General features: G+C 40.9%; 2 non-coding genes across 2 annotated transcripts; one reads left to right on the forward strand and one right to left on the reverse strand.

Annotated features, from left to right (window-relative positions):
* The first annotated feature begins 3075 nt into the window (after positions 1–3075).
* TRNAS-AGA (transfer RNA serine (anticodon AGA)) lies at positions 3076–3157 on the forward strand. The gene has a single exon. It is a non-coding gene; the product is annotated as a tRNA-Ser (tRNA).
* Positions 3158–7994: 4837 nt separating this feature from the next.
* TRNAS-UGA (transfer RNA serine (anticodon UGA)) lies at positions 7995–8076 on the reverse strand. Its single transcript has one exon. It is a non-coding gene; the product is annotated as a tRNA-Ser (tRNA).
* Positions 8077–14439: the final 6363 nt, after the last annotated feature.

The following is a 14439-nucleotide window of genomic DNA, read 5'->3' on the forward strand; positions in this document are numbered from 1 at the left end:
ATCTGTTAACTATGCATGAGTTTTCTCTTCCTCAGTTAACTGATTATAAGGAACCCATGAGCCCATAGGTGCAGACTGGGAGAGGGTAGGTAATGTGACAAGAGTGGAGACCAAGGGTGTTTGGGCCACTTCCTCATGCAAATTACTTGTGCTTTCAGGTCCTGCTTGGACCTGATCTTGTATATACCATTTTCATTTAATGATGGAATGATGCTGTGCAGGTCTAACTTTATGGTTCTGTGGGTCAGACGACACCCAGTTCATGATGGGCATCTCAGACCACATGGTCCCTTGGTGTCCCATGGTTAAGCATTCAGTCTCTACTAAGGCCCAATAACAAGCCAAAAGCTGTTTCTCAAAAGGAGATTAGTTATCTGCAGAGAATGGCAGGGCTGAGCTCCAAAATCCTTAGGATCTGTGCTGTGATTCACCAATAGGGGCCTCCCAAAGACTCCAAACAGCATCTCTATCTGCCACAAAAACTTGAAGCACCATTGGATTAGCTGGATCATATGGCCCAAGTGGCAGAATGTCTTGCACAGCAGGCTGAACCTGTTGCAGAGCCTTCTCTTGCTCTGGCCCCCACTCAAAACTAGCAGCTTTTCAAGTCACTTGATAAATAAACTGGAGTAGCCCATCCAAATAAGGGATATGTTGCCTCCAAAATTCAGAGGCCCACCAAATGTTGTGCCTCTTTTTTCGTTGTGGGAGCAGCCAGATGCAATAACTTATCCTGAACTTTAGAAGGAATATTTTGACATGCCCCACACCACTGGACCCCAAGAAATTTCACTGAGGTGGAAGGTGTTTGAATTTTTGTTGGATTAATTTCCCACCCTCTAGCATACAAATGTTTTACCAATACATCTAGAATCATTGGCACGTCTTTCTTACTAGGTCCAATCAGCATAATGTCATCAATGTAATGGACCAGTGTGATGTCTTGTGGAAGGGAAAGGGAAAGATCCCTGCAGACTACATTATGACCTACGGCTGGAGAGTTGGTATACTTCTGAGGTAGGATAGTGAAGGTGTATTGCCGGCCTTGCCAGCTGAAGACTAACTGTTTCTGGTGTTCTTTCAAAACCAGCATCGAGGAAAAGGCATTGGCCAGATCAATAGCTGCACACCAGGTAGCACGAGATGTATTAATTTGGTCAAGCAATGAAACCACGTCTGGAACAGCAGCTGCAATTGGAGTCACCACCTGGTTAAGTTTTCAATAATCCACTGTCATTCTCCAAGATCTGTTTTTTCCACAGGCCAAACAGGCGAGTTGAATGGGGATGCAGTGGGAATCACCACCACTGCATCCTTCAAGTCATTTCTGATGGTAGTAATATCTGCAATCCTCCAGGAATGCAGTATTGCATTTGGTTTACTATTTTCCTAGGTAGACGCAGTTCTAATGGCTTCCGCTTGGCTTTTCCTACCATGATAGCCCCTACTTCACTTGCCAAGGATCCAATGTGGGGGTTCTTCCAGTTGGTGAGTGTATCTATTCCAATATTCATTCTGGAACTGGGGAAATCACTACAGGATGGGTTCTGGGACACACTGGACACACTGTGAGATGGACACAAGCTAAGACTCCATTGATAACCTGACCTCCATATGCCCCTACTCTGACTGGTGGGCCACAGTGACATTTTTGGTCTCCTAGAATTAGTATCAGTTCAGAGCCAGTGACAAGTAATTCCAAAAGAAGTCTGATTATTTCCTTTTCCTCAATGAACAGTCAGTCTTGTAAAAGACTATAGATCCCTTTGGGAAGGCAGGGAGAAAGGTTAACAGTATAAAATTTTGACAGTGTAGTGGGGTCCTTCCTCAAGACGACCTGTCCTCCCCTTCATTCGACAGGTTGTAGGTCTGTAAACCGGCTCAAGTCTGGGCCATGACTCTCTATTCTGGCAATTCGAGTTAGACTTTAGTTCACTTGACATAGAATTCTTCCACTTGTACAGATCAAGTAAATATTTAGTAGATTTCTCATCTATTTCACTCCTGAATATTTGAGAAAGAAAAGCTGAAAGAAGAAAATACTCCAATAAAATTAGTATTATTTTCCACTTACACATGTCCAGTTTTTTAATGTGTGAGTATGTAATGGTATGCTCTTTTTAACCTATTTTTCTTTTCAATTATGAACATCACGTAGAAATCAATGCTTATGAAAAATTTAAAGAATACAAAAGTAATTGAAACAGACATTTTAAACCTTCACTTCCACTTCACTTTGCTCTCTTACTAGATTGTTGGGTATACTTTCAGATGTTTTAGATTTCTTTGTTTAATTTGGGGTTATATTTGATATAAATATTTATATTTGTTTTTTGTGTATCAATGTTCACGCCCATTTTTCCAAGTCAAAAGACAAGGATCTACCTTATGCTTTAGAGGCTGGATGGTATGCTGAGCTAGAAATGCATCATAATATATTTATCATTCCCTTAGTAATTCATATATGTTACTCCCCCCTCCCCTTTTTTTTGCTATTGCAAACAATGGTGCAGTGGACATTCTTATATTGTAGCCATGTAAATTCCCAGTTATTTCTGTCCTGTTTCTACCCTGGTCAAAGTAGGGAGGCTTTCGCTTCACAACCACATGTCACACAAGCTATCCAATCTCCGACCGTCTCTTCAACGTGCTTATTAGTGTCCGGGACTATTGGATGGCAGGTTGTTCAAAGACCAATGACAATCGAAGGTTAAGGCCTGACTCCACCTTGGAGTAAACAAAAGTTTGGTTCCAGTTACAAAGACCCTAAGGCCCAGGCTTAAAGCACAGCCTGGTTCCCAGAGCAGGCAGGCGCTCTCTCAGTGTTTACTGAATTGAAGTTTGTTCGAAATGCTGATGCTCACGCGTTGAGGACTCTCATTCCAGTGCTCTACGATTGCCGAAGCGGCAAGAAAGGTTTGCTTTTTCTTGTTATTTTAAACTAAACCCTCATTTTACCTGAGTGTTTGATTTGTGTTCGACTCCAAAACCGACTTCCTGCGCACGGTGTCATTTTTATCCTGATTTATGACCTTTCCGTTTATGGCTTGAAAAAAAAAAAAAATTGCCACAAAGGTAGTCGTGGCCGAGTGGTTAAGGCGATGGACTAGAAATCCATTGGGGTCTCCCCGCGCAGGTTCGAATCCTGCCGACTACGAGTTTATTTTCCCAACTGGAGATAATTGGGACTCCAGGAACAGGAATTGCCAGGATAGAATATTGAACCAAACCGCAGTGTTCGGTTCTTCCCCCAGGTCAAAACACCACTGAGATGAGGAAGGGAGTTATCATCACTTTCATTAAAATTAAGGTGATTTTAATAAGTACAGCCCTAGCCCTTTTCTCGTCAGAGGGCCTCCGTACAGTTCTCCGGGAAGCCACGCGTTTCCCTGTTCTCCAAACCCAATTGAAACCTACACTTTCAAGACAAGTCTTTACAGTGCTTTTTCCCCCCACGGAACTGCGCCCTATTTAGAAATCGTAGTCTTCGGTCAATTAGAAGGGAGATTCCGTGGAATCAGTGGCTCAACTGCCGGAATTCGAAGCCGAATTTGCGATTTGTAAATCTAGAACGAGAAACAAACAAACAAAAAACAGCAATTCCAACTCAGCGCAAACCGAGCACCACGGGGTTCCCAAGGTTGTCACCTTTCAGAAGCAGGCCACCAGGGATACCTTCCGAGGTGTCTCTGGGTAGATTCGAACTGCCCATCTTTCAGCTTGCAGCTCAGTGCTTAGCGGTTTGCGCCGGCCAGAAACTCGAATACTGGCTTATTTGCTTCCTAATTAATGGTGGGTCTCCCCGCCCGTCACTCAGGATACCAGGGTTACTCTAATGGAGAAATAGTTCTACTAGTTTTGCAAATTCATCATGTATTTAGAATTCCCGACAAACGTATTGTCACTGTTCTTCTGATTAGATATTAGATTCCTTCTTCCTTTAACTTGAAAGCGGCAAATATCTCTCGAGTCAGTGAGGCTGAGCAGGGCACCTCGTGAACGACCTCAGATTCTACCGGTCGGCTGCAGCTTCTGCGGTCCCCTGGCGCACTCTCCACGACGGCCACTACTGAGCTGCAGGGGGTGGGGGAGGGGTGCTGCTCTTCCTCTTTTCAGTCCTTCGCCTCAGCGACTCTCTCGGTTCCCTTTCCCTTATTCCTAGTTCCGGCTGTTTTGATCAGAGAAACGTTTCAGTTCAATTCTAAAATGTCCTACTTTAATGCTCAGAGGAGAATCTAGGTTTAAATGACACAGGATTTAGGATACTCATTGACAGTAAATAAGAATATGGTTGTCTGGCATCTGCCTCCCGTTTCAATGCAGAAAGAGCAGCTGGAACAGTATGCCAAGAAGATCAAAAAGCCCATGCAGGACCATAGTCTGGTGGAACAACTCGGTTAATTGGTATAATATAGTTCATAAAGTTATGTTCTACTTCCTAGTTTGGTGAGTAGTGTCTGGGGTCTTAAAAGCTTGTAAGTGGCCATGTAAGATAGAACAATTGGTCACTACACGTCCATAGCAAAAGAGAAAGAAGGAAACCAAAGACTCAAAGAAGAAACTAGTCTACAGGACAAATAGTCTGCAACCACGACCTCATCTAACCTGAGACCAGAACTAGATGGTGCCCAGCTACCACTACCAACCCTTCTAATCAGGGCCACAATAGAGGAATTCTGATAGAATGGGAGAAAAATGTGGAACAGAATCTGAAATTCGTAGAAGAAAAAAACACAAATAACAACAACGAAAGACTTACTGGACTGGTTGATACTGGAGGACTCCCCGAAACTAACCCCTGAGGTCACTTTATAGCTAAATAACAGATTAGCTTGTAAAATAATAACTATCACCCATAAGTACTGTGCTTTTTTCAAAAATCACTTACATGAAACCAAACAGTCAACAATTACTTTAAAACAAAGGTGAGAATGTAAGGGGGCAGGGAAACTAGATTAATGGAAATGGAACAACCAGAATGGAAATAATTAGAATGCTCACGCATTGTGAAGAATGTAAACAATGTCACTGGACAATTTCTGTAGAAATTGTTAAATGGGAACCTAAACTGCTGTGTAAACCTTCACCAAAAATACAATAAAATATTTTTTCAAAAAGCCTATGCAGGTATCCAAGTCCTCCATCACCCTAGACATCAAACCCCCTGGGATGATAACACCAACATGGCCCAGCTTCGGGCTTGTGCGTGTTATATCTAGCTGCACCTGCTAACCTGGGCAACTCCAGACTGGTGCCTGTGGACTATAGGACCCATGAACTACAGATTAAATGTGTGGAGGAAGATGACAAAGTGATCACAGGTTTGCTGGAAGAGGAAATCACTAAGTTCTAGGAACATGTGAGGACTGCCAACATCAGCGCTTTTGACAAGATCTGAAGCTCCCAGGAATGTGTTTGTGAATGCATGTCAGAGACTGTGATGAATTGGAGACTGAGCTTTTTTTTTGTTGTTAGGGGTGGAGGAGAACTATTATAATAAGATAGCAATCAAGACCGGGTGTTATTGGCTCAGGGACAGAGAAATAGACCAATGGAACAGTAGAAAGCAACCTAAATAGACCCACTATTTCACAATTACTTGATTTAAAACAAAGACAACCCTGGAGTGAAGGGCTGTTCTTTCAATAAATTTTGTTGCTCTATTGGATATCCATATGGAAATAAATGTAGCATCATCCCCACTTCAGAACATACATAAAACTTAATCAAATGAATTGTACGTCAAAACAATTATTATTAAGCAATAATACTTCTGGAAGATAACTTAGAAGACTATCTTCATGACCTTGGAGTAGGCAAGAATTTCTTAAACAGAACACAAAAAGTAAGCATCACAAAGGAAAAGGTCCTATGACATACACAACAGATAATCTGTACCAAACCATAATGTGCAAGACAAACTACCTATATCCAAGTTCTTCTTTTTTTTTTCATTGTACTTTAGATGAAGTTTTACAGAGCATATTAGTTTCTCGTTAAACAATTAATACACATATTGTTTTGTGACATTGGTTGTCAACCCCATGACATGTCAGTATTCTCCCCTTCTCAACCTTGGGTTCCCCATTACCAGCTTTCCTGTCCGCTCTTGCCTTCTCATCCTTGCCCCTAGGCTGGTGTGCCCATTTAGTCTCATTTTGTTCTATGGACTTGTCTAATCTTTGGCTGAAGGGTGAACCTCAGGATAACTTCATTACTGAGCTAAAAGGGTGTCCGGGGGCCATACTCTGAGGGAAAGCTCAGCTTCTTTTTATGACGTTTTATATGTTTCAAGGTAATACCACAATAAGAGTAACTCCACGTGGACTCGTATTCCAAAGATGAGACCACTAACTGTTCCAGTAATTTGCTGAGTTTACAAATTCTGATCACTCTTTTTACAGACCTCCTTTACTAATTTCTGCTCTAAAACCATTCTGCTCTAAAATGATCTTATGGTTAACCCTGGCCCCCAAACTCATATCATAAGTCCCCTTCCCTAACTCTCCCCTTTGGGACAATACTGAGACTCTTTCAGAATGGGGCTCTCTTTGCTCAGCAAGTTTAATAAACACAGCTTAGTAGGATCAACAGATTTCCCCGGTGATTTTTACGTGGGGGCTTCAGCATGAATTTTGTTTTTAGTTTCAAATCAGAAATTCCCTGTGCTTGGCAGCCAAGGGTTGGCCTTAGCACGTACCTCCTGTTGTTTTAACAAACCTTTTCCACTCTCGGGCTCTGGAGTTTTCAGGCTGATAAGACATGGTGGATATGGTTCTCTTTATAAACTAGTCACAGCAAGCTACAGTAACAATCACTACTATTATTACTCAGAAAGAAGTAAAGCTTCATTGCCTATTGAATGATATTCCCTAAATCCAGGCTAACAAAACACTTAATACACACAGACACACCATTACACCCCAGACCAGCATCTTAGATTTATCCATAGTGACCAGACTCTGAATAAGAGAGTCAGGCAGGGGTGTTAATTCCCAGATTTAGACATAGCAACAAAAGCACTCCTGTTCTTCCTCCTCTCCCCCAGTTGTTTGACTCCCTGGCTATAGACATAAACCCAGGCAGGGTTCTAGCTCAGCCCTGCCGCTTACTAGCTGGATCACCCTGGTCAAATTATTTAACTCTCATGGATCTCAGTTTACAGGTTTGCAAAATGATGGTAATAATAGTATTTACTTCATAAGAATGTTGTGAAGATAATACAACTTAACACTTGGAAGAATATGTATGTAATATGTTCTTGACAAATAGGGGCTAATATTAAAATCATTTCTAGGTATATACTACACTAGAACTGAGCCGGTAACCATTGGTTTAAAAACAAGTGTTCCCTGTAGTAATTGTGAAAAAGTGACTTCACAACCATATTTTAAAAAGTCCATAGTCTAGATACCATTTTACTGTGCAGTGTTAGACAAGTCAGTCTTCAGTTTCTTCATCTTTAAAATGGGGCTAATAATCCCTACCTGATAGTGTTATTTTGGTGATAAAATGAGATGATGCATATGATGCTGGCTTATTGCCTGGCACATTGCAAGAGCTTTAAAAATGATAGCTGCTAGAGTAAATGCTGTTTTATAATTCCTGAGATCCCTAGAACAGATAGTAGCAATGAAAACACCTCTACCCCACCAGAAGAGGATGGAGTTTGACTTTAATACTCAGAGCGAATCCAAGTTGCCTACGACTTGTAATTGAGGAAGAGAGTTGCCTCCCTCAATCACGCTTAAAGTTAAGTGATGCTTATACACTTCTTCTATCTTAGAGTGTAATATTCACTCTTACACTTGAGACAGTTATCAATGTTTCAGACACAAACGTCTTCTAAATGGAAGGTGAAAGTTATTTGACACAAGGAATTGAGGAAAGTGGTGAGGATGCGCAAAAAAAGATGACAACTAAAACGTAGTTCGGGTTTGCTTGCGTTGGCTTTGTCGTGCAAATGGACAGAAAACTATAGGATAGAGCTGTACCGTAGCCGGCAGGACTCGAACCTGCGCGGGGAAACCCCAATGGATTTCAAGTCCATCGCCTTAACCACTCGGCCACGACTACCGGGCACACACACCTCCTTGTTAATATCTTTGACGATATAGTGAGCGGTGTGCAACTCTTGGTTAGTGGAGGTGTTACAATACTGAAAGATACTTTAGGTGTGATTATTAGATCTGGCGACAGAGAATTTTCTAGCTCCATCTCGCTGCTGAATTAAAGAAATCATTCACAGATCATGATTCAACCGAAGAAGATGGAATTCAAAGGATCCCGCAACTAGAGATTAGAATTTCCTCTGCCCCAGAACTTCTCCATCACTAGTCCCAGCTGACACTCCTGTTCACCAGACAATTTCTCCGAAATCGGCAAAAAGAGAGTTTGGAGCCGAGGATGGCTCTTTTAGCCTCGGATCTGAAAATGCCAGTGCGACAGGAAACGGCTGAAAGAAGCTTGTGGGAATCAGAAACCTTGACGTCATCCGCGTTTGCTTTCAGCATTGAATACTAAAACAAAAATATCTCCGATGACTTTGAACTACTTTGCCCTTTCCCTAGCTCAAAAAACTGGCTGAAACCCAACTTGAGTGGGGATGCAGGGTAAGAGCGGGAGGAGAGCGTCTAGCACCTATTCTAATTGGAGAAGATGCTGGGAAAGTCTCCACCCCCTCAGGAAAAGCTTATTCCTCTCAGCCTTCCCTAGTGAGGGAAGCACATAGACCCAGGAGCCTGGGGAATAAGGAGATGAAATTTAGAGAACAGGTTTTCCAAGTTTTTCCAGTCTGAAGACATTCTCTGCCCTCCCAATACACAACAGCATGTGAATGACAGACTAAATCTAGCTATATTAGTAGGATTGTTTCTGGGCTTAGAGACTATTGGTCCAGCAAGCACCAGGTTCTTTTTTTTTTTTTTAATGGGGAATTTCAGGGACTATAGCATCAAATTCTGGAAATGAAGTGCTTCTCCAAAGCACCATCGAGTAGATTCCAACAGGCTTTCAGATACAAACAGAAGAGTTCCTTCCATGTCTGAGTCCCTCAAACTCACTCTTGTAGTTAAAACTCTCCCACTCTGTTTTAGTTCTGGGCAAGCAAAAAAAAAGATGATTGCTCTTGTAGTGGGTTGAACTGTGTCCCCCCAAAAGATATGTCAAAGTCCTAATCCCCAGTACCTGTGAGGGTGGCCTTCTTTGGAAATAAGGTTTTTGCAGATGTAATCAGGTTAAGATGAAGTCCTACTGGACTAGGGTGGGGAGATTTGGAGGCACACAGAGATATAGACAGTCAAGGAATGTCATGTGTTAATGGACACAGAGAATGGAGTGATTCAGCTACAAACCAAGTAAGGTCGAAGATTGCCAGCAACCACCAGAAACTAGGAGAGAGGCATGGAACAAGCTGTCCCTCAGAGCCTCCAGAAGGAACCAATCTTCCTGGTACCTCGATTTTGGACTTCTGGCTTCCAGAACCGTGAGGGAATCAATTTGTGTTGTTTTAAGCCACCAAGTTTGTGGTAATTTGTTACAGCAGCCATAGGAAACTAAGACAGATCCCTTTACTGTATACTCAGAACAAAATCCTTGTTGTTGCCACCTTGGCATTTCTACATTCCTCCATGGAAACTCATGCAAGCAATTAGTCCCTTCAATGTGGTAAACTCATTTTAGAGAAAACTCTCCTAGGGAAATAATCCAAACTAAAGAAAATCATTTATGTGCAAAGACGTTTATGAGAGTTGTAGTTATAATAATTAAATAATTAAAATAACAAACATTTACACCTATGGGAGGTGGGATGATTATAACTTAAATTACATCAACTAGGCAGAATATTACAAAGCCATTAAAAATGATATTTTGGAAGAGTTTGTGATAGCTCAAGGGAAAAGCACATGATATAATATTAAGTGAAAAGAGCAAGATAAAAACATGTATGTATGGTATGGCCTTGGTTATGTAAAATTTTTTCATTATGTGTAAATGGGGGAAGGAGCTATACAAAAATGTTGCCAGTCTGTGGGATGGTGGGGTTTTTTTTTTTTTTTTTTAATGTGAAGCAAACATCATTACTACAGTTTTAAAAATGAAGGTGCAGAAATAGTGGTTTTATTGCTAACACAAAAAAAATATATAGTCTCTAGACACAAGCACTTTGATGTTATGCAGTAGTCAAACATTTGGCTCAAGCGGTCATTGTCCAAAGGGACTTTTGGTTAAACATGTTAGTGAAGGCCAAAACTTTATCTCTGCTTTCTTAAGAAACCCTGTTGTGGATTGAATTGTGTCCTCAAAAAATGTGTGTCAACTTGGAGAGGCCATGGTTCCCCGTATTGTTTGATTGTCCACCATTTTGTGATCTGATGTGATTTTCCTAAGTGTTGTAAATCCTACCTCTATGATGTTAATGAAGTGGGATTAACACAGTTACGTTAATGAGGCAGGACTCAATCTACAAGATTAGGTTGTATCTTAAATCAATCTCTTTTGAGATGTAAAAGAGAGAAGCAAGCAGAGAGACCTGGGGACCTCATACCACCAAGAAACAAGAGCCAGGAGAATAGCGCCTCGTTGGACCCGGGAGCCCTCTGCTGAGAAACTCCTCAACCTGGAAAGATTGATGACAAGGACCTTCCCCAGAGCCAACAGACAGAGAAAACCTTCGCTTGGAACTGACACCGTGAATTCGGACTTCTAGCCTCCCAGACTGTGAGAGAATAAGTTTCTCTTTGTTAAAGCCATCTGCTTGCAGTATATTTCTGTTATAGCAGCACTAGATAACTAACACAAGCCTCTAAGTTGACAGTAAAAGAAATTAAAAGAGGTATTACCCCACAAAGATGAAAGCAGCATGTGAGCAACTGACAGACGGTAAGAAATAGTTTGCTCCCCAAATTTCAATAGCTTGATGCGATAGAGATTTATTCTTTATTCATAAGAGTCCATTGTAGATTTTTGAATCAGAAAAGATAGGAAAAGCCTGTTTTGTCCTTGTGGTGATTTAGGGACCCAAGCTTCCTCTATCTTACGGATCTGCTATTCCCTAAGGCTTGAGAAAATGCATACTTCTTAAAGGCCTTAGCCTGGAGGGAAACACATTATTTGCACTCAGGAGCCATTGATAATAAATAATCACACGGCCACACTGAGTTGTAAAGGGTCCTGCTAAATGCAGCCTCTGGCTGGGAAGCTTATTTCCATAGACAACTCTGTCTTATGGAAGAGGGCACATGAATTTAGGTGGATGCCACAATTATCAACAAAAATTTATGCGGACTGAAAAGAGTTGGAAAAATAGTAACTGAATTAGCAGAGTAGATAAAGATGAAACTTAACTGTCTGCAAGGTGGGAATCCAACAATAAAAAAAAATTGATATTACTGTTTTTGGAAAGGCTTAGGAATTGGAAGAACCATGTAATCTCAGGCTCATTGGTCTGTATTCCCCTGCCCTCACAGAGGTTGAAGACAGGAGGTTTATTTTCAGGTTAAAATGCTCTAGAGATGTTCTTGACTCGGGAACACCAGGCACAGCTGAAGGTAGGGGTGAAAAGCCATATTGAATATTGGGGGATTGAATGAAAAGTTCTATGGGAGACTCTCAGCTCCCTTTCTGTACTTGTTTCAGAAAGCATAGTCAGTTAAGTTTATATTACCTCTGGCCCTAAAGAGGCAGAAGATTGAAGAATTGAAGGAAAAACTGACTGTTACAGGAAAACTAACTCATTGATATTGATATATCAGAGATCCTAACTGAAATGTCTTACCCAATTCTAAAATTAGAACCAACTACTGGCATATCATGGCCCCAATACCAATAACTTTTTTGGATCTGCTTCCTAAATATGATTTGACTGCTAAGTACCACCAGAAATCTGAGGAAAGATAAGTATCAAAGCAAACAAATGGAAAGAAAAGACAGCCTGGTGAAAACAGAGACCGTGCAGGTAAGAGAAGAAAAACAAACTATTATTAATATTCTTTGAAAAGTAAGAGGGTAGTTTTCATCTAAGAGACAATAATAGGATGCTATTATTTTAAGAAAGAGTATTAAGAAAATAAAAACTCATAGAAATAAAAAATGTGATGTTATTGTTAGGTGCTGTCAAGTTGGTTCCAACTCATAGCGACCCTGCATGCAACAGAATGAAACACTGCCCGGTCCTGCGCCATCTTCACAATCTTTGTTATACCTGAGTCCTTTTTTGTAGCCACTGTGCCAATCCATCTCATTGAAGGTCTTCCTCTTTTTCGCTGACCCTCTACTTTACCAAGTATAACGTCCTTCTCCAGGGACTGGTCACTCCTGATAACATGTCCAAAGTATGTGAGAAGCAGTCCTGCCATCCTTGCTTCTAAGGAGCATTCTTGTTCTACTTCTTCCAAGACAGATTTGTTGATTCTTTTGGCAGTCCATAGTATATTCAATATTCTTCACTAATATCACAATTTAAAGACATCAAGTCTTCTTCAGTCTTCCTTATTCATTGTCCAGTTTTCACATGCGTATGAGGTGATTGAAAACACCATGGCTTGGTTCAGGCACACTTACTCTTTAAGGTGACATCTTTGCTTTTTACCCCTTTAAAGAGGTCTATTGCAGCAGATTTGCCTAATGAAATGAGTCTTTTGAGTTCTTGACTGCTGCCTCCATGAGTGTTGATTGTAGATCCAAGCAGAAAGGAATCCTTGACAACTTCAATCTTTTCTCCATTTATCATGATGTTGCTCATTGGTCCAGTTGTGAGGATTTTTGCTTTCTTTTTGTTGAGGTATAATCCATAATGAAGGCTGTGCTCTTTGATCGTCATCAGTAAGTGCTTCAAGTCCTCTTCACTTTCAGCAAGCAAGGCTGTGTCATCTGCATATCGCAGGTTGTCAATGAGTCTTCCTCCAACCCTGATGCTGCATTCTTCTTCATATAGTCCAGCTTTTCAGATTATTTGCTCAGGATACAGATTGAATAATTATGGTGAAAAGATACAATCCTGATGCACACCTTTCCTGACTTTAAACCATGCAGTATCCCCTTGTTTTGCTCAAACAACTGCCTCTTGATCTATGTTCAGGAAATGTTATCCATAATTTGTTATGATCCACACAATCGAAAGCCTTTTCATAGTCAACAAAACACAGGTAAACATCTTTCTGGTGTTCTCTGGCTTTCAGCAAGGATCCATCTGACATCAGCAATGATATCCCTGGTTCCACGTCCTCTTTTGAATCCCACTTGAATTTCTGGCAGTTCCCTGTCGATGTATTGCTGCAACCGCTTTTGAATGATCTTCAGCAAAATTTTACTTGCATGTGATATTAAGGATATTGTTCGATAATTTTCGCATTCTGTTGGATCACCTTTCTTTGGAATAGACACAAATACGGATCTCTTCCAGTCAGTTGGCCAGGTAGCTGTCTTTCAAATTTCTTAGCATAGACAAGTAAGCGCTTCCAGTGCTGCATTGGTTTGTTGAAACAACTCTATTGGTATTCTGTCAATTCCTGGAGGCTTGTTTTTTGCCAATGCCTTCATTGCAGCTTGGACCCCTTCCTTCAGTACCATTGGTTCCTGATGATATGTTACCTCCTGAAATGGTTGAATGTTGACCAATTCTTTTTGGTATAGTGGCTCTGCATACTCCTTCCATTTTCTTTTGATGCTTCCTTCAATATTGCAACTCGAAGCTTGAATTTTTATTACAGTTCTTTGAGCTTGAAAAATGCTGAGTGTGTTCTTCGCTTTTGATTTTCTATCTCCAGGTCTTTGCATGTGTCATAATACTTTACTTTTTCTTCTCATGTCACCCTTTGAAATCTTCTGTTCAGCTCGTTTACTTCATCATTTCTTCCTTTTGCTTTAGCTACTCAAAGTTTGAAAGCAAGTTTCAGAGTCTCTTCTAACATCCATTTAGGTCTTTTCTTTCTCTCCTGGCTTTTAATGACCTCTTGCTTTCATGTATGATGTCCTTGATGTCATTCCATGACTTGTCTGGTCTCTGGTTATTAGCATCCAATTGTCAAATCTGTTCTTAAGATGGTCTCTAAATTCAGGTGGTATATACTCAATGTCTTGCTTTGGTTCTCGTGGACTTGTTCTAATTTTCTTCAGTTTCAACTTGAACTTGCATAAGAGCAATTGACGGTCTATTCAGTAGTCAGCCCATGGCCTTGTTCTAACTGATGATATTGAGCTTTTCCATCGTCACTTTCCACAGATGTAGTCGATTTGATTCCTGAGTATTCCATCTGGTGAAGTCCATGTGTATAGTCGCCATTTATGTTGTTGAAAAAGGTATTTGCAATGAAGAAGTCGCTGGTCTTGCAAAATTCTTTCGTGCACTCTCCAGCATCATTTTTATCACCAAAGCTATATTTTCCAACTACCGAGCCTTCTTCTTTGTTTCCAACTTCCGCATTCCAATCACCTGTAATT

Source organism: Trichechus manatus, unplaced genomic scaffold, assembly GCF_000243295.1.
Source record: "Trichechus manatus latirostris isolate Lorelei unplaced genomic scaffold, TriManLat1.0 scaffold00180, whole genome shotgun sequence".
Taxonomy (NCBI): domain Eukaryota; kingdom Metazoa; phylum Chordata; class Mammalia; order Sirenia; family Trichechidae; genus Trichechus; species Trichechus manatus.